This window comes from Protopterus annectens, chromosome 5.part0, assembly GCF_019279795.1.
Source record: "Protopterus annectens isolate FY-2018-M chromosome 5.part0, PAN1.0, whole genome shotgun sequence".
NCBI classification, from domain to species: Eukaryota; Metazoa; Chordata; order Ceratodontiformes; family Protopteridae; genus Protopterus; species Protopterus annectens.
Window position 1 is genome coordinate 1,635,659,774 of NC_056735.1, and position 25,145 is coordinate 1,635,684,918.

The 25,145-nt window shown below is 36.7% G+C and overlaps 1 protein-coding gene across 5 annotated transcripts in view; it reads left to right on the forward strand.

Annotated features, from left to right (window-relative positions):
- The window catches only part of CCHR5.PART0H21orf62 (chromosome chr5.part0 C21orf62 homolog), a 557,240-nt gene that overhangs the window by 192,287 nt on the left and 339,808 nt on the right, over positions 1 to 25,145 (forward strand). For 3 of the 5 annotated variants that reach the window (XM_044071415.1, XM_044071419.1, XM_044071417.1), the window contains exon 2: positions 13,440 to 13,539. The exons of the other annotated variants lie outside the window; for them this stretch is intronic. The gene's annotated coding sequence lies outside the window, so the exon portion shown is untranslated. The remainder of the gene's footprint in view (positions 1 to 13,439; positions 13,540 to 25,145) is intronic. 5 annotated transcript variants of the gene reach the window in all.

The window sequence follows — 25,145 nt, forward strand, 5'->3', positions numbered from 1 at the left end:
TTTGTAAGTAAGTTTACAATTGAAATCACCAGTTAACTACATTTCTCTGTTTGTGATCTAATGGCATGTATGTTCAAGATAATGACTTTTTTATTACATTTAGTTAACTGAATATTTATAGTGACTGGAAACATAGCGATGAATTAAGTTCTGTGTTTTTATGGGTAGAATGTATAGTGAGAAATGTCAAGTGTCTGTTCTGCAATAATAAGAGAATAGAATCATTGTGTTACATACATAAAAATGGCCTGAACTGGAAGGCTCCCAGGCACTCATCTGAGTAACTAAATAGACTAGTGCCTGCTTAAACAAATTCCATACCCTGTTGTACTTAAATGTTACATTTAACTCTAATTTGGAACTGTTATCAATATAAATGATTTGATGAAAGGAAAAATAATTAACATATTAGTGTAACAATTACAAGCGGAAGAAAAGTGGTGGATAGGTATTATTCCCTACAGACATGGAGATACATTTGAGATGAGCAGACAAAAGTATTGCATGGGTGGTTTTAACCCTTTCAAGAATTAAAATGTTTAGCAAGAATATAGATGGAGATGTAATTCTCCTAAGGCAGACAATGTACACATTTTAACTGTATCAATACACAATATATTTAGGAGATGGCCTATGGTATGATGCCTTAAAAAACAGACATTTCATGGAAATTGGTGGCTATCATGTAATAAAAGATACCCTTTCTGAAATTAAAAGATATATAGGTATTTTGAGAGTTCCCTGTCTCATAAGTAGATGGCACTGTTACAACATTTCTTAGTGTAGAAAAGGGATATTGTTAGTTGGGCGGACACCCCCAAACTGCTAAACTGATGGGAGAAATGACTGGGTAAAGAACAACATGTGTATTGTGCTGGAGAACAGTTCTCATTTTACATTGCTCAGACAATGATTAACATTCACTCCATTGACTGGCTAACATATAATATGAAGTTGGATCCTTTATGCATCGCCTTAAGCCAACCATTCTTTACTGTACTGTGGATATAACTAGTGCATCGAAATAGGCCTTGGTGGAAGAGGAATTTTTTTTAAATTATCCACTAATCTCTATTATTTTGGAAACAAGTACCTCATATCTCCTCCACAGAGCTTGCTCACTTTGACCTAGGTACCCATATAATGTTCCTTCCCACATTATATCATTCCTTGCCGTATAGTTATTTGCACTGACAATTCATATATGTCAGTTGATTAACAGCATATTTATCAAGTGCTGAATGACCAAAGCAAAAGGAGTGAAACAACTTTCTCTGAACCTCAGAGGCAAGTTTTATTTTTATTCAGGAGGGCAACCCCCCTAAGTGTGGGGGACACCCCCTGAACTTAAATATACGTACTTCAAGGTCACACAACAGTGGAGAAAAAAGAAAATTCCACTTTTGAAGAAAATTGTTTCGCTCCTATTTATTCGATTGTTAAGCATTCAATAAAAGTGCCCTCAATCAATTAACAAGCACCCCTTGACTCTATGTTTCTTATTTTGGGTTCCTAAAAATGTTAACATGATGTTCACTACTTCCTCAAACAGATCCTAGAGGCATCCTGAGCCAGAGGAAGGCTGCTGGTGATATATTTATGCAGAATACCCATAGATGAATGAATATATTCTGGTGTTACGTCCAAAAGACATGTTGTCTACTATGGGATGTGAATACACACTTAAATTTCATAGGTAGGGCACTGACTGTACCCATCCATGTTAAGATTCCTCTTTCTGAAATCTTTTAATTTTGGTCATTGCTTATTCTGACAAGGAAACGCTCCTCTAAATGTTAGAAAAGGATGAAGCTTCTTCAAGTCGAATTACTGAAAACCTTACTCTGCTTGCTTTACTGTACAGACTTCATACTGTAATGTATAGAACTGATATCCCCACCCCTACCGTCACTTTATTTCAAGTTTCATACCGTGGTTTGTGTGCATTTTTTGCTATAATAATATTAATAAAAACAATTTACAAAAAAAATCAAACAAAAAAGCCTTGAACCAATTAATGACTTTGTTGCAGAAGTTTACTTCATTGTTTGTATAAGACATTAGAACTACAAGAATTAGCAAACTAATATTTTCTTTATATACATCTTAATGCCACTTCTGACTTTATAGTGCCAGACTTTGGCAGGATAGTAAAACTTTTAGCATCAAAAACAAATTCTTACGGGGAGGAAATTAAGCGGTCTCTAAATCAACCCTCACTAGATGGAGGGCTAACTCTTTATAAGTAAGTAAACTTCAGAGTCAAAAAGGAACTTTGGAGTATGGGACTAGTAGAAAGATTTCCTAAATAAATTAAAAAAAAGAATTTAAACATCAACAGATGTCAGTAAACAAGTTTAAAGAAAACAGTTAATAAGCCAAAGATTAAAAAAAAATGACAGGACTACTGTAGTGCAGTCATTGTAGAACCACATTCTTGGAAAAGACATTCCGATGGAATCTCTGCAGATGCCTGTTTGACCTGAAAGTTGAAGTTTCTCATTTTCATTTACATCTTGACAGGATTAGGGAAATGGCACTCAGACAGCCCCCACTAATGTCCAGGGTACCCACAATGAGAAGTTCAACCACAGTGGCATCTTGGAGAAGAAGTGATACAACAATGGTGGGCCCTGTCTAGTGGAAAGTGACTTATGTGGACATTGCACATACTAGTTCCTCTGTGGAGGTTCTAATAGTTACTATTAAGGATGAAACTTAAAATTTCTAGTCAGAAGACCTCAAATGAATAGGAAATGACTTCTAAGAGGAATATTCCATTTTTAGGAGGGGAACTGGGCCTCAATGTTAGATGATTGCCATGTTCAATGGTCGAAAAGGGCAGAGTAAATGTGAGAGTAACTGCACATGGAAGGGAGCTAGAGGTCACTGTCCATCCAGAGACAAACGACCTGACTGAGGAAGTGGGTAGCAGAAGTGTAAAAAGAGTTTACAAAACTGTGACGGAAAGGGTCTAAGACAATTTTTTTTACTTATTTGTTGACGGGTAAGTCCACTGGAGACAATTCTTCTTTTTCAGATGCAGACCAGGAGTACTATTTGGTTATGCATCTTGCTCAGATTTACAGAGTAGGCAAATGAAGGTGAAAGGAAACAAACCCTGTACCCCAGACACATGAAGTATCTCATTAACAGCTCATGGCTTTAGACCTCTGCACTAACTGTCTTCTTCAACATGCCCCTAAGTGTTATGTCTTCATGTTATGAATAAAGTTAGGATGCACAGCAGCATAGATTTTAGTAATAAGTTGAACAACCGATGCAGAGCTCACAGCACTGGCTTCTGTGAGGGCTGAGGGTTTTCTGGGAGGGATGAACATCTATATAGTCTGCATGCATTGAGGAGGGAGACCAGGATCCTACGTAAATGGGTATTTTATCACAAGCATTTAAATTAGCCAAGGGGGCACAGCAAAGCATGAAGGAAACCCTGACCATCCCTTCCAAACATATGAGTAAATGCTGCTGCTGATGTTGATGTAAACATCACTTGTGATAGCAGCATTATTAGATTATTAACGAATGCAGAATAAGTAGTACATGCAGGTAAAGGGCATGTACCTTATCAACGCTGGTAGTGCAGGAGTAGGTACAACAGCAGATGAATGGAAAATAATGATAATTGTTAGCTCACACACTAACTGACCTGTAGACCTTGATGAAGAACAGTGTCTTGGTATGTGTGACCAAAAGGATACGCATGTTACACAAATAGTCATGAAGCAATGCAAATGTTTTGGGGTACAAGATCATCGAGCATAAAATAAAAAGGTGGAGGAATGACCAAAGAGATCAAAACAACAGAACACTATGACCAAACAAAAAGCATGTGTGGCATTGTGGGGACACTGAAAATGGCAGCAGTTTGCACGAGGGCTGCATGCAGACCCCTTAGTGATGAAGGAAAAGAGACAAATCACAAAATGGTGTGGAATTCTTAACATGAGAATAATAACATGACAATTATTAATTAGAACACTCTAGATGCAGTTACATCTAAAAGCATAATCATGCCTTATGCCTGACAAGAAACCTCTCAGACAACTCATGCTAGAACCTGATCAAGAAAAGAACATTCTTGGACTTAATGTTGTCAGATCAAAGGGAGACAGGTTTTCATAGGTCAAAGTGAGCAGCCATTTAGGAACAATTAATCCCTAAACAGCGAGGTTCATCATAGATAGTCAACTCTGTAAAAAATGGAGGTTCGGGACTTCATGGTATCTGACATTGAATGACAACAGATAACAGTAACTCATTATACCTTAAGCAAATATTTAGAAGGATAATGTGGAAAAATAATTATTCTTAACAGGTACTATCACTTTTGTTCAGTCAGTGGACACTGGAGGAACCATTAAGAAAGAGTGGGAATGAATGTCAGATGCTGACTCACCCACCCTAGGAAGAGACAGCCTAACCCGATGTGTGACTGAAACTTAGGAGAGGCAGAAGGCAAAGCAAGTAGGTTGGTGATTTCTATGCCCAAAAGGTAATGCGCTGCACAGGAATCTTATTTCATCAAGGTATACAGGAGCATGTATACACCAGTGGGGTGGCATTTTGGAATTTCTTTGAACATCATACTGTTTCAGGAGGGGTTAAGCTAATAACCAAACCACCAATGTCATGAGTGCAGGAATGCCAAATCAAATGCAATTTCACTCAATGGTTCAAGGCGTAGAGCAGTACTTTCATTATTTTTAAAACATTTATTAAAAGTTATGTGCTTTTATTCCATAAAACTGGAACTTCATTAGAACGTCAGAGCAAACCCTCAGCTTAGTGGAATGAGGGAGGTTCTGATACAGTTGCAGTTGTGAGTGGTATTTGAAAAGGCAAGAAGACCAAACTCCATACATAGCTGTCTGGGAAATGGTGAAATGGTAATGCAAGTTGGCTGTCACTCTACAAGGAAATCAGAACTCAGGATCTGTGGGAGGGGACTAATGACAAGAAGGTGTAGAGGGGAAAAGACCTGGAAAAAAATCATAACAGCTTAAAGTACTTTTTATGACGACTTCCCCATCCTCCTCCCTCGCATTTCCCCTTAACTATAGGGCAAAATCTTGAGATTGCTACATCTTGCAGAAAGCGGTCTTCTAGGCCACATATTTAATATTTTCTAGATCATGTTGATCAGAAAATGCGATGAAGGAGTAGTTCTCCTAAACAAATATTTCTGCACAATACTGTTGAAGGAAGAGACAGAAGATGTATATTCAAGTTGCCCAAGACTCTCAAAATAAGGGAGGAGTGATCTTGTCTTTAAAAAAAAAAAAAGGCCATGAAAGAATTCCAGAGAAATAAAGGTGCATATCCCAATAAAATTCACACTAGCATTCTTGTAGAATTCTGAGACAATTTGTTACTACCTTTAATCAGCATTTTAATGGTTCATGGGAGGGAAGTAAGGTTCTTGGAAATGGAATGATGACAGAAGTGATTCATGTTTACAACATTGACAACACAACAGAGTCTCAAGACTACTGACTTAACAATTTGATGTTATTTATATGGAAAATTATGGAATCGTTGCTTTAGGAAAATATTTTGAAATGTCTATAAATCACTGGGAAGCTGAGACCAAGACATCAGGAGTGCCATTCTACATAAATACACTAAAGTTATTTGACTAGCAAACTAAGGTAGTATGTTAGAAATGGGCTTTAGACATGGTGAAACCTTTACATTAGCAAGGCGTTTGACAATGCAAATTTACAACAAATTGGGCACAATCAGATATAGTCATGGGACAGTAGCCTAGGTAAAGCATGGCTAGAAAAAAGGACTCAGAGAATAACACTATTGATTGTATCTAAACCAAAAAAAATACCAGCCTGGGAGGGTGGGGCTCTGTTCCATTCACCCTCGCTATGCTTAGGCTTATTTTGTTCTCCTGCCTTACCCATAATTTCCACTCATTCCCAATTCATTTACACTTAACCAACCAAACTCCACCTTCACCACCAATAACCAATCACACTGTACTTTCAATTACATATCCTTCCATTCCCCACTAATACAGTTCTACTTACTACAGAAAACCTATCACAGCTTTTCCCTGCCCTACACCTCACTACTTATACACCTAGCTACCAAACAAGTCAACTGTCCTCCCTCCACCACACTTTCTATCACAAAATCCATCCATCAACAACCCCTTATTCTCATAAATGTGACTACCTAATACAATTCTGACACTCCTATATCACTTTTCTCTCCACCCACACATTTGATTCATTCCGGTACATATTTGCTCTCAGTAAAGTCTACCAAGTCCAATATCCACTCCTAGTCCCATATAACCTATTCACTTATTTCATCTCTCCACAACACTGTAATCAATTAAGTGACTGGCTGGTCTCTCTCACACTATAGTATTATACACTCTATAGCTATATAAATAATATACTTATTTTATGTATTTATTTTACCTTTGTTTACTGGGAAGGTCCGACTGGACAGAGCTGTCCGTTTTCAGCGGAGGTCCAGGGAAAAAAGCTCCAGAGCAATTGCTAACATACTATACATAAGATATTTACACATTCAGTTATAAAAATATAGCAGACAGTAACATATGATTGCATAAAATATTTACATAAGCATAGTGGTTTAGATATACAGTTAAAAGTATAGCAGGTAGTAACATATGATGGCTGTTCATACAGTATGTTTAGTAGAGATAATCTTGAAGATGTACTGAAGATAAAACAAGAAAGGAAAACTAAAAAAGAGGAGAATATAGACAAGTTCATATGAGGTGCATTAACATTTTAAGGGAAAGCTTTACAGCTTAGCTTAGGGGAGAGTTAGTAGGTATAGATGGGGCAGTGGGGAGTAGGCGGCAGTGAGTTCGTAAGTAACTTGTGATAATATATAGTGCACTCATATAGAGATTTAAAGAGGAGGTTGAATAGTGGAAAGGGAAAGGAGGTAGAATATGTCAGCCAGGTGCTAGGCAGTTACAAGTAACATGTGATAATATATAGGGCATTGTGGGAGTTTTAAAGAGGAGGGTGGATAGTGGGTAGGGGAAAGGAGTTAGAATATGTCAGCCAGGTGCTAGGCAGTTAGTAACATGTCGTAATATACAGTGCATCTGTGAGAGTTTTAAAGAGGAGGGTGGATAGTGGGTAGGGGAAAGGAGTTAGAATATGTCAGTCAGGTGCTAGGCAGTTACAAGTAACATGAGGTAATATATAGTGCATCTGTGGGAGTTTTAAAGAGGAGGGTGGATAGTGGGTAGGGGAAAGGAGTTAGAATATGTCAGCCAGGTGCTAGGCAGTTACAAGTAACATGAGGTAATATATAGTGCATCTGTGGGAGTTTTAAAGAGGAGGGTGGATAGTGGGTAGGGGAAAGGAGTTAGAATATGTCAGTCAGGTGCTAGGCAGTTACAAGTAACATGAGGTAATATATAGTGCATCTATGGGAGTTTTAAAGAGGAGGGTGGATAGTGGGTAGGGGAAAGGAGTTAGAATATGTCAGTCAGGTGCTAGGCAGTTACAAGTAACATGAGGTAATATATAGTGCATCTGTGGGAGTTTTAAAGAGGAGGGTGGATAGTGGGTAGGGGAAAGGAGTTAAATATGTCAGCCAGGTGCTAGGCAGTTACAAGTAACGTGTGATAATATATAGTGCATCTGTGGGAGTTTTAAAGAGGAGGTTGGATAGTGGGTAGGGGAAAGGAGTTAAATATGTCAGCCATGTGCTAGGCAGTTGCAAGTCCAGGAGTTGTTTAGGTGGGAAATAAGCCGTTTTTTTGGATCCAGGACATTTGGGATCCATATTCTTCCTTGACCTATCAAAAGCTTTTGATGTGGTATAAAATCAAAAATGTTTACACAAGCTCATCACTCTCTTGGTTTCAAAGATACGTTAACAACAGATCCCACTCTGTTAACTGACAAAATGACAACTCAGCCATTTTCCCTGTATTTGGAGCTGATCCCAGGGATCCATCTTTGGGCCTCTGCTCTTTAACATTGTTATAAATGACCTTCACACAGCAAGTAAATATGCCACTGTAGTGCAGTATGTAAATGACTCCATCATAGTCTACTCTGTCCCTACCCTAGAAAAACTTCAAGCTGGGACCCAGGCCTCTTTTACATCCATCGAAACCTGGCTGTCTAATAATTACCCTAAAGCAAGTAAACTAATATGGTTCGCTCCAAAACAACTCTCTACACCAAAACTATCTTTCAACATAACATCATCAGACAGTTCAAAAACAGAACTGGTAAACCACAGGAAACTTCTAGGTATAAATCATAGATGAAAACTTAAAATATAACTATCACACAACAAAACAAGCTGTAAAAAAGCATCAAAAAATTTGGTGTACTGTATAGGATCAAACCTTACTTGACAGAGAATCCAAGGAAACACATAGCATCACCCTACTTACTTCCTGCGTCCTATATGCCACTCCCATACTCACTAACTTACAATCTACCCAGAGAACTAAATTGCAACAATGTTACAATGCAGTGGCTAAATTCACAGCTAATTTACTCAGTAAGACATACCACTGTAAAACCTTGAAACAGATTAACTGGTTAAAACTGCCACCCCAATCAGCTCTCTGTCACAAGCACTAACCACTCAATACTGTGTTCGCAAACCACACAACTCCCAGTCACTGAACAGCACTATTATACTCGACTCCCAGTAGGATACTGTGCTGCACACACAAGGACATCAACTACGTACAGCAAAATCAAACAACACAGCTGGCGACTCTTTATTCAAGCTATGTCTCAAAACTTTAAAACTCTCTTCCCTTCCCTGTGGAAACAGAATACATTAAATCCTTAAAAATACAATTTATTTCAATTCAATTCAACTTTAGTGTCATATGTACTAGAGACAACATTACAAAGTACAATGAAATTCTTATTCTGCAAATCCACTAGCAGCATATAAAAGCAAAGACAATTAATAAGAAGAAGAAATCTAAGACAACAAATAGACAATAATATAAAGACCAATATCAGTAAATATATTTGACTGCAAAAGAGCGTATTTGTGTAAAACAAGCTTGTTCCTTCCAAATGTGAACCAACTGAAAAGCCTGGTTGTTATGGCTGCCATACTCTTATAACATTTGTGTTGTGGGTGGGTAGTGTCCATGATAACGTTTTGAGCCCTCCTAAAACCTCTTTTGGTGTAGATGTCCTCCAATTGAGGAAGTGTTACTCCAATGAGGTTTTGCACAGTTTTTATTACTCACTGCAGAGCCTTGCAATCCCATGTTGTACTATTCTCGAACCATACTATAATACAGTGGGAGAGAATGCACTCAATTGTACATCTGTAGAAGTTGCTGAGGATGGTATTGGGCATGCCCAACTTCGTCAGCCTTTTCACAAAATACAGTAGCTGTCGGCTTTTCTCTACCAGATCAGTGATGTTATGAGTCCAGGTAAGGTCCTCAGAGATGTTAATACTGAGGAATTTGAATGTAGCCACTCTTTCCAGCTCAGACACTGATATATAATGGTAAGTTCTGCCCTCTATTCCTCCACGTATCAATGATCATCTCTTTCATTTTGCTGGTATTAAGACAGAAATTGCTGTTCTGATACCACTTCACAAGGTTCCCCTCTTCCTTCCTATATGCTCACTCTTCACTCCTGGAGATCAGACCAAGGACCGTTGTATCATCCACAAATTTGGCAATACTGGTGTCATGTTGAGAAGCAACACAATCATAAGTGAAGAGGGTGTAAAGCATAGGATTGAGCGCACAGCCTTGTGGAGTTCCTGTATTTATTTTTATTGTTTTAGAGATGTTATTCCCCAGCCTGATTAACTGCGGTCTGCCTGCTAAAAAATCCAAGGCCCAATTGCAGAGAGTCAATGGCATACCCAGCATGAACAGCTTATTAATGAGCCTTGCTGATATCACCTTACTGAAGGCTGAACTATAATCAATAAACAGCAATCGAATATAACAGACCTTATTCTCCAAATGAGTAAAAACTATATGCAATGGTATACTGACTGCATCCTCTGTCGATCTATTCGGTCTGTATGCAAACTGCAGGGGATCCATTGTATCAGGTATAACTGACTGAATATGACTCATAATGATTCTCTCAAAGTATTTCATCACTATGGGAGTCAATGCAACTGGCTGATAGTCAATCAGGCAGTTGGCTTTACCCTTTTTCAGCAGTGAAATAATAGCGGTGGCCTTTTAACAAGTGGGAACTGTAGCTCGTGCAATTGAAAGATTGAAAATATCAGCCAGAACATCAGCAACAACCACAACACCTAATGGACTCAAGGCTGTATTCATGCTCTAGCCAGGAGACTCCCTCCTCCTTACTTTCCTATTAACTTCCTTTTAGTGCTCCCATAGCTAACTTCTATTGACATAGGTCTTTCTCCAAGCAAATAAGTTGCTCATATTAGCCACAGATCTATACTTCTTCAAGAACAGTATATCAATGATAAGATTACACTTTTTCAAGCATATTTTACTTCTTTATAAACTCTTCTGTACTACAATTATTTCCTTTCTTTGAAGGTCTTTATTTATAGTTCATAGTGTGCAAAAGTCCAAGTGACTACCCTCTTAAAAAGCTCTGAGAAATGCAAAGAAAGTACAACTCTGTAAATAAAAGTAGATGTTTGAAAGATCACTGTTTCATTAGCCTAACCTATATGGGTTTGTATCCTGCTAAGTATGCAACCGCCCGATATCTTCCAAAGCTTCAGGGCATCTTCCATGCGCCCAAACTGTTAGCTAGCTAGAGATGACTAAAAGATAGGTATGGGCTCCAATCCCTTCAGCGCTTCTGTGCCAATAAAGAAATGGAGGTTATAGCTCTGAGAGGACAATGCTAGGAAAATAAAAATAAATGTCCACACCCTGGCATGAAAAACACATAAAAATAAGGGGGAGAGAGGGACCAGCTACTGTAGCAGTGATTATTCAAACATCTACTGTTATGCTAAGTTTACTTACACAACTGTACAATGTTCATCATCTGATAGACCTAAGCTATATTAGTAGCTTACCATAGCTTAGATAGACTGGGAGGAGAAAGGATGACAATTTTCTAAGTCTCACAAGTTACACAGGATTTCTGAAGCTGTCTAGTACATGACAGACATACTATTGGTAACAATAGGTTTAAAAAAGAAGGCACACATCTTACAAATCCCTTTTCTGAAGCAAAAATAAATTACGTTGACTTAGAATACAGTTCATTAAAACCTACAGATTTTACACTGCCTCTTTGATAATGTGCTTATATATTCCATAAATTTGTCATGATCTGTTTTTAATTGTGTTTCTAAGTAGTATCCCACATTCCTACTGGCAATGGGAAGAGTTATGTGCTATTTGGTATTTTATTCTAATTAGATATCCAGAATTTTAGATGGGCATTCCTATTTTTCAAGAACCTTTGTTCCTCTTATCAATGTCTGCAGGTTGAGAAGTATTCCTGAATTGTCAGTGGACATCCAAGGTATGGAGTATCCCTTTTCCCTCATTTTTAAGTTCTGGAAAAAGACAGGGAAAGCGGTAGTATGGCTTAAAGTAAACTTGGATATCACTTTAAGCATAAGTGAAGGACTGTTTATTAGACAAACCCTATCTTTGCATACAACAAGATAAGGTTGGCCCACCATAAGAATTTGAAACTCAGATATCCTTCTTGCAGAGATCAGAGCAATAAGTAAGGTTGTTTGCCATGCCAGGAACCTCAGGTCAGCCTGATGAGCTTGTTCAAATAGAGCAAGTGTTAAGTTTTGTAACACAAAATTAAGATCCCAAGTAGAGGCTTCATATGTAATACCCATTTCAAAAACATTTTGATATAAGACTGAGTCAAAAGAGGAGAATTAATGGGCAGACATGCTAGGATGGCCGACAAATGAACCTTAAGTCACACCATAGGACAGTAACTCACACAAATAATGTAGAAGCAGAGAAACACTGGCCCTGAATGGGTGTTGTTTTTTTCGTTGGCAACAACTAGAAAAGCTCTTCCATTTGCTAATATAATATTTTCTAGTAGTAGGTTTACTTACCTTCATTACTAACTGCTGCATGTCCTCAGTCCTGAGTGGACTCTGATGGTGCCTGAATTGTAAAAGACGAAAGCACTAAGTCTCTGGTGATTTTATCTTATTAAAGTGACCGTTTCTTGTGCAAGAACACATTGGTTTGTCTGTTTACCTTTTTACTGTATTTACTACACTGCTTCTGCATTTGTGGCTGCAGTTAATTTCTCAGTCTAGCAAATAGTTTGGTCACGTGGTAGGTGCCATGAAGCTTTGGAAGATTGCTGGCTGTTATACCCTTAGCAGGATATAATATCTTAGGCTGCTGCAGCAGTGATCAAACGAGTAACATATTTTTCACAGAAAGAGTGTTAGATAATTAGCACACCTTTCTTAAAGACGTAAAAACAGTGACATAATTCAAGAGTTCCTAGGATAGGCATAAGATCATTTTTATTAGGAACTGATAAAAATGCAGTTGGCTAAGTATAACCAGCAGGCAAGCAGGTGGTCCTTATCAGCAATTTCTGTGTTTCATTAATTCAGCTGTATGGTATAATGAATGTTCCTGCCATTGACCTGTTCTAATGTCTTTATTTTTTGCCCCCTTGTCTAGTCATGTTAGACAATGCAGACTGAGTTACTGTAATCCCAATTCACTGCCATCTAGGTGGACTGAAAGCATTATATTCTTTTTAGTATTCTGGTTTTAAGAATTCGGGGACTTTTGTACTTCTAAGAGATAGAGTTTACATAACTCAAATCACTTGAATCCTTTTATGAGATTAAGATTCACTACTGCATGTCTACTTTCAGATAAATAACTTTATTTTACAAATTGCTTTATGAAATCCTTTATGTGTCTTGCCTTTCTCACATCTGTTAATTTCATATCATCATCTCAGGGATGCTTTTGACATGGCTGCTTTTCAACATGTCGCACACTGTTTAGACAGATGCAAACTTATTGTTTTCCAAGAAAATATACATTGATGTTTCACCTTACAGAACTGCAACAGTTTAATTCCCTTCTGAAGTTCTAGATTTTATTTGATGTATGTTGCATGGACTGGCAACTGGGAAAGGCTATTTCATTTATTTGTCCATAGCTTGTGTTTGAGTATCAGATGTGTAGCACCACTTAAATGATTCTAGGCAGTGATAGCACCCTTCCTTTGAAAAGACCTTGATCTGTTTGATGCTTTGGACAGAGAGTTATGAATCTGATGAAATATGTAATTATGTCATTCTGAGAAAGAGGCGGGTCAACATATTGCGTGGGTGTGATCACTGCTATAAGGACATGCTGCCTTTTTATCTTGCTGTTCTTCTGTGTGAAGGGACTGAGCCATTTCAGACTATTTGACCATAATAAGTTGTTTTCTTTACAGTTTATCTTGGCTGCTGAGTATACTTTTTTTGATTGCATTTCTTGGATTTACCACTCATGGAAAATATGACATTTTGTTGCCAACTATCGCTCCTTTGAAGGTACAGTTATTTATTTATTTATTTTAATTAGTATATGTTATGCATTGAATACTGTTTATACGCATGCATGCCCTTGTTAGCAGCAAACTATGTGAAAAGTAGAGTTTCTCCTTTTGAAGCAATGAGTACAGTTTCTAGAATTGTCATTTTATAGCAGATGCAGATAACTTTAAAGAAAAGATTACACACTGAGTAATACATATTGGTTTGTTTTTGTCTCTTGTACATCTGCTGTATTGTCGAATTAAGGTAGCCCTTCTGCATCAAGCCTAAAAATTAACATACAGTTTCTAAAGAGCCTACCTTTTCAACAAAAGTAAATACATAATTACTGTCTTTTGAGAAAGAAGTAAAAGCTTAATTTCAGGGAACAGTTTCTCCTTAGGGTTATTCGAGGAGAGCTGCTTGGATATACATAAGTTGAAACAGTGATGCTAGGTTTTATTCTATGGTGGCAAAAGAGTTAATTACTTTAAACTATATTTAAACTACATTTATTCTACATGATAAAACACATGCACATGTCTATTGATTTAAGTAAATATATCAATGTTTTTATAACTGGGTAGAAAACTAAACAAAAGTAATGTGCATTTTCAGTTATGCGCCAAACGTGCAAATACAGGTAATCAACAGCCCATAATACTAGGTAAAAAAGTATGGAACTTCAGGGATAATAAAAGAGAACATCTATGAATGATATCTGATACACATAATATTCTGAGTATTAATTTAACTTTAAAAGTAGCATCATATAGGCTGCATAATTCAGCCACATAGTAGAAATGGCTGCTGTATTTGTGATAAGCAGTGTATAAAATTGCCAGTACAGACTGCACATTACCCTTAGGCAACTTTGTGAGTTTCATAAGCTTTGAGTAAGTTACCCAAATGAGAGCAACATGGGTCCTGACATCAGAGGCACAAAGAGCCTAAACCTGAAAGAGCCTGAGATCAATTGAGGAATACCACAATACACAGCATATGTGAAGCACAAGGTTTACATGATTCAAAGACACCGATTTCTTGATGGTGCAATGATCAAAACTGTATGCAGCAAATACTGAGTGCATAATGGCATACAAATAAGGAACCAAGTGGAAATGAACCACAAGGAATATAAAGGAACCTAAAATAGTGGACTGTTTTAGAGCTGCATAAGTAGGTGTCACTATTTTTAATGCCAAGATCTGTTGTGTGATGAAGCTGTTCTAGAGCACACAGAAGCAGCACAGTAGCATGTGTTGTGTGATGAAGCTGTTCTAGGGCACACAGCAGCAGTACAGTAGCATGTGTTGTGTGATGAAGCTGTTCTAGGGCACACAGCAGCAGTACAGTAGCATGTGTTGTGATACAGCAGCAGTACAGTAGCATGTGTTGTGTGATGAAGCTGTTCTAGGGCACACAGCAGCAGTACAGTAGCATGTGTTGTGTGATGAAGCTGTTCTAGGGCACACAGCAGCAGTACAGTAGCATGTGTTGTGATACAGCAGCAGTACAGTAGCATGTGTTGTGTGATGAAGCTGTTCTAGGGCACACAGCAGCAGTACAGTAGCATGTGTTGTGGGATGAAGCTGTTTTAGGGCACACAGCAGCAGTACAGTAGCATGTGTTGTGTGATGAAGCTGTTCTAGGGCACACAGCAGCAGCACAGTAGCATGTGTTGGAAGCTGCTGTCAGAACCAGTGTTCACAGTGTTGGTCACCATGGCTGTCCACGCCAATAGATGAGGTGCAGACAGTACCTAACATACTATCATCTGACAAAACAACAAATAGGGGACCATTTTTCAAGTGGACAGGGATACTGTCAGGGAACCTAGAAAAACCGTATTGCCCACAAGCAGAACTGATGGAAATGTAAGATATGTCCATTCCAGTGGACACAAGTATATAATTAAATAAAGGGACCTTCCAGTAACCAATGACCAGGGGCATTTTAAGGATATTGCAGTTGTCAGTCTTGTGAATACTAAAACAGTTGCTTAACATTATGCTACAACATATAAAGGAGCATATCTGGCTCCTCATAACAGTGCAGGAGAGAACAAATATGATGTAGGCATTCTATGAGATAACCCATTTCCCTGAGGGTCATAAATTGGACCCATTTTCCTATGAAGACTCCACCTGGTCCAGATGGCCAGGGATGTAAAAACAGGGAGGGCTTCCACTCTCTAAACTGCTAGGTGGTTTCTAATGTGCAGGGCATTATTTATAATGAGTCTGTGTGCCACTCAGACAATACACATAATTCACACATATAGCATACATCTGACCAATTCCAGCAGTTCCTGAGAGAACATTTCCCACAGATCACCTAGTCAGAAAGAGCACACACAAGCCATATAGACAGAGCTATACATACACGGTATCACACAAGCGGAGAATAGGCCACATATATTATGTTGTCTGATGTGTGCTGCAGATCATGCCTGATATGCCCAAGTGCCCTGGTTCATGACCCCAGTAAGTAGCCCTTAGACCATACAGGAAATGTCCTTTGGCACAGCCTATGCTGAAACCCGAGACACAGGGGAGAAAGCATTAGCATTAATGAATGGATGCTTCTGATGTTTAGTTAGCTCCAGTGGGCCAATGCAGTTTAGTCCAGTCATATGCAGTAAGATATCTGTTGTGTGTTCCACACTACACAACATGGAATTCCATAAAAAATGAACCAGCAAAAGGACATCATGGCAGGACCTGCCATACAAATCACAGCAACAGTTGAAAGGCAGGGTGGAGAGTCATGAATGGAGAACATTGTAGGAGATCCTCTGTTGAGCCAGAGGTAGGTGCAATAGCTTGCTGCACTGACAAAAGAAAGTATCTGGTCCGCATCTATGGATTGTAGCATAGACAACACAAAATAAAAAGATGCATGCACATCAGTACAGTTCACTGTGTGATCTGGTAGTGGGCATCATCTAGGTCATGGCTGAACTATATATAAAAAGATGCATGCACATCAGTACAGTTCACTGTGTGATCTGGTAGTGGGCATCATCTAGGTCATGGCTCAACTATATATAAAAAGATGCATGCACATCAGTACAGTTCACTGTCAGATCTGGTAGTGGGCATCATCCAGGTCATGGCTGAACTATATCTGTAACTTTTTTAATGTTTAATGCTTTTAATGATTAATGTTTTTAATGGGCATCATTCAGGTTATGGCTGAACTATATCTGTAACTTTTTTAATGTTTAACGCTTTTAATGATTAATGTTTTTAATGCTCAATGTTTAATGTATTTCACTTGGAGCTTTTCTCCCCGGGCCTCTGCTGAAAATGGACATATATCCAGTTGGACCAGCCCAGTCAACAAATGTAAAATAAAAATAAATGCAGCAGCACACCCAGGCTATACAGAATAGTGCACGGACTGGCCACACTGCGCATCAGGCATTATCACACCCACAGATTAGAGGGGTGGGGTTAGAGGGGAGACTGGCACAGTCTTCATCACTTGCACAGATGGGGAAACACAGTGATAGGTGACTGCAAGACTGCAATGTGTGGTAGGGTCATGGAAGGCGGACACAGTAGACATGTACTCAGGGACGTCATAGAGAATTAGAACTCAATATCCTCCAGTGTTGGGTTTGAGCTGCAACAATGTGACTGCTGCCTTTGTTCACAGTGTTGTCTTGTGATGTCAAGAATGGAACTAGGCCACGGCAGAGAAGGGTAAGAACTATGGTATCATGCAGTTGACACCACCCATGACCTAGATGATGCCCACTACCAGATCTGACAGGCAGTAAGCCCACAAGTGACAGGTATACCATCTCATCAATGGTCTGTAGAGTCTGACATGGGGTGGCCTGTGTCCAACCACCTCATATGCAGAGTCTCCCCCACCCAAAGACAACATGGTCTGCAGAGGAAGACCAAATGATAGTTTCAATGTTGTCAATTGCATATCGCTATGGCTGCAACATTAATCACCAGTGACTTTAGCACCACAATTGTATCCCTGTGTCTAGACAACAGGTTATTGTACAGATTGTGCATGTCCTTCTGCAGAACATAGGGTTACACACCTTCACCAAAATGCTGCACAAAGTTGCCTTCTCTATGTGAATCACTGATCTGCATATTCCGTGATTGATTCCAAATGTCATATGCATATCAGGGCCAGTGCTTGAGTCATGGTGGCACTGCACCTCTTTGTGTCTCTTCCCTGTGGTGGATATGCCCAATCTCGGAGGCAATGGACATGTCAGGTTCAGTGAAGTCTGGAAATATTGGTGGAACGTGTGCAGGACTGGTAGATAAAAGATGTCAGTCATGCTCCAGTGAGGCTGTGGACTACCTTTACCTCTACATGGGCTTTTGTAAGGCAAATGAGGATAACTTCTCCCCTTGTCATGTTGCAGACAATACTATTGTATCATTGGACCATGCCACTTGTGTGTTGCCATCATTGTCAGCCACAGGTGCCCTACTGCTATCAGCCCTATATTGTCCTCATGTGCTAGACACAACACTAGTAAAGCTGGTAAAAAGCAAGAAAACACATGACACCATTTTCACCACACAAACATGCCTCTATATCGCCCTGTGACCTGTATACTGGTCTGGTTCACAATGAAAATGCAATAAGTAAAACAATCTTCCATGTTAAAAGCCTCAGTTCAACCTGATGAGCTTGTTCAAATGGAAAGAGCAAGCTTCTCAAGCACAAAATTCAGATCCCAAGGAACAGCCACCTGTGTTCTAGGTAGCTGTGTATGCAAAACCTCTCTCAAAAACTGCTTGACTTGGGAATAAGAAGAAATTAGAGGATCCAAGGACAGAGAAGTAGAAATGTCTGAAAGATGAATGTTTATAGAAAAGCAAAAAAAATGACAGAGGACAATAACTCAAACAAATAATCAAAAAAACAGAGGTAGCTGGGTTTAAAATGGGTCCTGATCCTTAGAATGGCATCAACTAGAGAATCTTTTTCACTTGAATCTTTTCCACTTAGACATATTTTATTTTCTGAGTAGAAAATCCAGTCTGTGGGGAAGCTTTTAGTAATTCCCCTTGGCCAATTTCAAAAGAAGAACCCAGTTGCCTGGAACAAAGGGAAGTCACCAATACTATCTCTGGAGAGTCCTTCTTAACCTTTAGAACAGCCCTGGATATCAGTGGAAAGGGTGGAAAACCATAAAGGAAAATTCTCACCCATGGGAATGAGAAAGCACTTGTCTTCCAGGCCTTTTTGCCAGGAATCCTAGAGCATAATTTCTTTAACTGACTTTTCTAAGAAGAGGCAAAGTAGCCTGATTAAAGTGTTCCCCACAGCTGGACCAATTCATGGACAACCCCCGAGTGCAGCTTCTATTAATGATCTTCCATTCATGGTGTGTCCTGGTCCTCCTCAGCAAATCTGTTACAATGCTTTGCTTTGATGGAATGTGTGAAACCTGAAGAGTCAAACTGGAGTTAATGTCTCCCAGATAATCACAGCAAGTTTGCAAACTGGGTAAGATCTGGTACCCCCCCCCCCCCCCCTTGTTGATGTACCTGTGAAAACTTGCAGGAGGTCTTGGACACTACAGATGATTTAGGATTTTCAAAGCATTTTTAGCTGTCAATATCTTTTGACATTTACATGCTTTTGTCTGTCCTGTTTGTTCCACAAACCTTGAACTTTCACCCCTTTGAGCAAAGCTCTCCACACCAGGTCTGAGGCAGGTCTGAGGCATCTGCTGTAACGGACTGAAGATGAAGTACAAGGAAGAACAGAAGACTTAAATTCTGTGAGAACTCATCTATCCACTCTAGAACCTCCCTCCTTTCAAACCCAGAAATGAAATCTGAAAAGATAAAGGGTGTAGATGAGTCCAGACTGACCACAGACAACATTGTTTTGTTATCACGTGAAGTCTAGTCAATAGTCAAGGGAATCATAAGCATTATAGAAGCCAAGGCTGTAATGTGTGATAGGGTCATGAAGGTGACAGACACCTGGTTTTGATTTGGAAAATTCAGGAAGAATTGTTGGAACATCTCTACTTTGTTGAGAGGAAGAAAAGCTCTACCAAAGACAGAATCGTTCATGCATTCCAAAAAAACTATTCTGTAAGAAGGGATGAAAGAAGATTTCTATAAGTTCACTTGAAAACCCAGAATGAGCATAAGATCCTGAACACTTGTTAAGGACTCTTTACAACTGGAAACTATTTTGCCTGACTGTTTATATATTTTCTACTGTTGGATGTAAACATGTCTTTGTTTTAATATATAGGACTTATCTCCCTAGAATGTTGTCTGCAATGGTGTTGTGTATTTCCAGGTCAGTCAGGAAGTCTGGCATTACATCATACTTGCTCCATATGGTTGACTTGGCATTCATCCCAAAGACATGAGTGGAAAAAAACACTCAAGGCCTTGACTTGAGTTTTGTGACCTATCAGGTCCTCATGTAATTCATAATCCTAGATAGGGTAATTCTAGTGGTGAAGTGACCAATTGCTATTCAGTGAGTCTGGAGTTGATGGGTGTGGAGACAGAAGGATACCAACACCTTTGAATATGGTGTGAGTGCAGGGATGAAATGCAGATTCTATTTGTGCCTGTGTAACTGTGGACTTGATATTTTATATATATATATATATATATATATATATATATATATATATATATATATATATATATATATATATCTCGCATGTCTAGGACTTGTCTCCCAAATGGGGGTGCAAAGGTTTTTATCCCTATAAAAATGGCTTTCTTTTACTTTCATTTCGATTAGTTTTTGACAAGCTGAACTCAGTGAGTGAAGTCTTTGTAAACCTGGAAGTTGAGAATACATAGATGACACAGTCTACACAAACATGCATTTATATCTAATATCCTGTGGTTTGTCATATCCTTTTCATTTAGATCAAAGTAAGGGGACTATCCTCATTAGATGGTTAATGACCCACTGATGGCGAGTTTAACATAAATATTCCATTTTGGTCCTACTTGAGCTCTCAGCAGTTTTTGACACTGAGATCAATGGAATCCATAACAAGCACCTGAGGTTGCACTTTGAGTCAAGCGTGGTAATTTAGTTTGTCTCTTACCTCTCTGGACATGCCCAGTGTATGACAGCTGGTCTGAGTTTTTCAAACTCCTCCCAGCTGGAATGTGGTGTAAATTGTGATTCAGTTTTGGCTCCCTTGTTGCTCATCATATACATTTCACCACTTGGATAATTCATCATAAGGAGAGCTATTTCTTATTAATCATATATAGATGTTATTCAATTGCACCTTCCTTTTCTCCTGACAATATGCCGGATTCTTTTAACATTTGAAGACAGACTGGATTTAATCCTTGACGTGAAACTTTCTCTGTGGCACAAGGGTGAAGTACAGTGAGCTTAGAGAAAAAGGAGAGCTGATGCATGGTTCAAATCCACTTAACTTATAATTTGAGCTATAAGACCTCAGAGTTTAAAATTGCTGTTTATCCACATTGAGTTTTGAATTTTCTACATTTACGGTTTGGATAATTTCATTACTTTTTTGGTTTTTCATATTATAATTATTATATTACATTTACTTGTATTTTAAACTTTGTTTTACTGCAAAGTTTTTTTTCTTGAAGTCTTAAATTTAGTTGGCTAGGGTCAGTTAGGAAACATTCCTTTTGCATTCATTGAATGAATAGAAATTAGATCTAGCTAATTAGTGTGAGGAGCTGAGAAACATTTTTCTCATTTAAGGTCTTCACCTGTATTACTCTTCAGCTACAAGTGCTCTGAGTTTAAAACTGCTGTTTGACTGCACTGATTTTTGGATTTTTTTTACCACCCAACCAAAAAGCTCCTGTGCTTTTAAACTTGATGTCTTTTTAGCTGTCCAGCTCTACTGTAAATTAAAGTTTGTAAGCCACACCCCAGTGCTATTTCTAGTGGATACTGGTAGCTTAAACTGATAAGACACTCAGTCCATTAGAATCTTAAAGCTCAAGTCAGCTTTGTTTCATATAATCCCATTTCAACTAGTGCACACTGCAATATTCATAGTGTTAATCTGTACTGCATATTGTTCTTTTCTGCATTTTTCACTGTTTTAACCAAAAGACAACTGTTTGTACTTTTAACTTAGTCTGGGATAATTGTGAGTTGCGGCAGGATATGAGCCTCATTTATTTCATTTCTACTACTTCTAAAATGTTTATGGTTTATTTGGTCTGGGGCCCTTAGCCTTGTATTACAACTTACAATGAGAGAATTGTGAATTGATGCAGGATCTGAACCCCATTTATCATATTTATACTGCATTTTTTTTGTTTGCATTTTACTTGGTCTGGGGACCTTAGTCTAGTCTTGTAGTATCGCTCACAATAGTGAAAGCATTGTGAATTGCTAGAGGATCTAAACCTTTCATTTATTATGCTGCTACAGCATTTTTTAGGTTTGCATTTTATTTAGTCTGGGAACCTTAGTCTTGTAGTATAACTCACAATAGTGAGAGAATTGTGAATTGCTGTAGGATCTCAGCCTCATTTCTTACATTTCTATTGCATTTTGTCTGTTTTCATTTTACTTAGTCTGAGAACCTTAGTCTTATACAGTATACTATCACTCACAATAGAGAGAGAATTGTGAATTGCTGCAGGAGCTGAGCTCTCTCTCTATACATACATATAAATATATATATATATATATATATATATATATATATATATATACATATAAATATATATATATATATATATATATATATATATATATATATATATATTTACATATATATCTATCTATATTTATATATACATATATATATATATATATTTATACATATATATATATATATATTTACATATATACATATATATATATACATATACATATATATATATATATATATATATATATATATATATATATCTATATATATATACATATATACATAAATATATATATATATATATATATACATATATATATATATATATATATATATATATATACATATATATACATATACATATATATACATATATATATATATATATATATATATATATATATATATATATATACATATATATATATATATATACATATATATATATATATATATATATATATATATATATATACATATATATATATATATACATATATATATATATATATATATACATATATATACATACATATATATATATATATATATATATATATATATATATATATATATATATATATATATATATACATACATATATATATATATATATATATATATATATATATATATATATATATATATACATATATATATATATATATATATATATATACATATATATATATATATATATATATACATATATATATATATATATATATATATACATATATATATATATATATATATATATATATATATATATATATATATATATATATATATATATATATATATATATATATATATATATATATATACATATATATATATATATATATATATATATATATATATATATATATATATATATATATATATATATATATATATATATATATACATATACATATATATATATATATATATATATATATATATATATATATATATATATATATATATATATATATATATATATATATATATATATATATATATATATATATATATATATATATATATATATATATATATATATATATATATATATATATATATATATATATATATATATATATATATATATATATATATATATATATATATATATATATATATATATATATATATATATATATATATATATATATATATATATATATATATATATATATATATATATATATATATATATATATATATATATATATATATATATATATATATATATATATATATATATATATATATATATATATATATATATATATATATATATATATATATATATATATATATATATATATATATATATATATACATATATATATATATATATATATACATATATATATATACAGACTGTATATACTCAGCCTTCCTCACTTCTTCTTCCTATTACCTGTTGCAGCACACTATAACCTCTACTCAATTTCTCCCCTACCTACATAATCTCACTCTCAACCTAAACATACTTCTACTCTCATATCACCCCTGTCTACTACTTATTACTGTAACTCCTTTAACCAATACTTCCCAACTATGCTGCATTACCTCCACTGTCCTACTCTCTAAATCAAGGGTTATAATCAATTTGTTATGGGTAAACCCAAGTATAAACCTGTACTGTTTTATGTGTATTTAACTTGTCTGTATTTAAAACTCTTTTTATTGAAAAACTCATTTTAGAATTTGTACACAATATAATTCTATTTTGAACATTATTAATATGTTCCTAACAACTGTTACCTGGAGCTTTTCTCCAAATTGTTCATCTGGAATCTAAACTACTATAATATATACATAATTGTGGAGGTTTTCTCCCCAGGCCTCCGCTGAAAATGGGCTACCAGCTCAGTCGGACAAACCCAGTCAACAAATGTAAAATAAAATAATAACTAAATAAATATACACACACACTTATAATGGATTTATACTGTTTACTGTTTACTGATTAGATTAGTCTCTACCTCATCTCCTATAACCGGTGCTTAGCAGTGCAGCAGTGGTTTGCAGTGCATTGTAATTTTCCATATAGCAATTCCTGTGTTATTTTCTCAAGTATGTAGTTGTGTATAGCAGCTAGTTTGCCCACTGAAAAGCATTAACCCATGAGTATTGTTTTAGATCACTCCTAGACGTCTCCTCTCTGCCCAACAATAAACCTTGATTGCACCAACCCTCATATATCACAAAAAGAAAGGATCCACAGCCATGGATATGTACTTTTCTACTGGCTCTGTAGCCCAGCCTGGTGAAAATGTGCATCTTCAGTCAATGTAGCAATTGTCTCGTGTTTACTGACAGCCACCTTATTCTTAAGCAGACAAACACAGTATGTGAGACATGTAATTACACAATGACTTTGGAGGCAAAGCTGTCACATGCAGACACTGTTATCTCCAAACAGGTTGCCAGTAACACACACATTACACCTCCTGTGGATCAGACACACAAACTCGCATATGCTGAGGCTCTTAAATGTAAGCTACCCAAACCTCAAAGGCCTCCTATGTGCTGTCCTCAGCAATCTCCCAAATACTCTACAAAGACAATACTACCCAGGACACACACACTCACATCTCACAGTGTCTCAGCCTCTAAGTCCTTAGGACAAACTGCCGTACAACCCAATATATAGATTATTGGAGACTCTATTGTGAGACACACTGATGTCACCATCACCAGGCTGAGCAAGAAGACAGTTATGTCAGTTGCCTACAAGGGGCAAGAATCCAACAGATCACACATGTACTCAAGACATTAAACCTCAAGTACCAGAATGACTCTGTCATAGTCCATGTGGGTGTTAATGACCCGAGATATACCTGATGGAGCTTTCAGATTATGTGTCCCAGGCAGGTATGAGTCTATACTACAATATAAACAGTCGATGATTGACCTTAACAATTGTCTTAGTTACTGGTGTCATTTTAACGGGGTCCAATATTTGTCAGCTTTTGGGGACATGATTGAC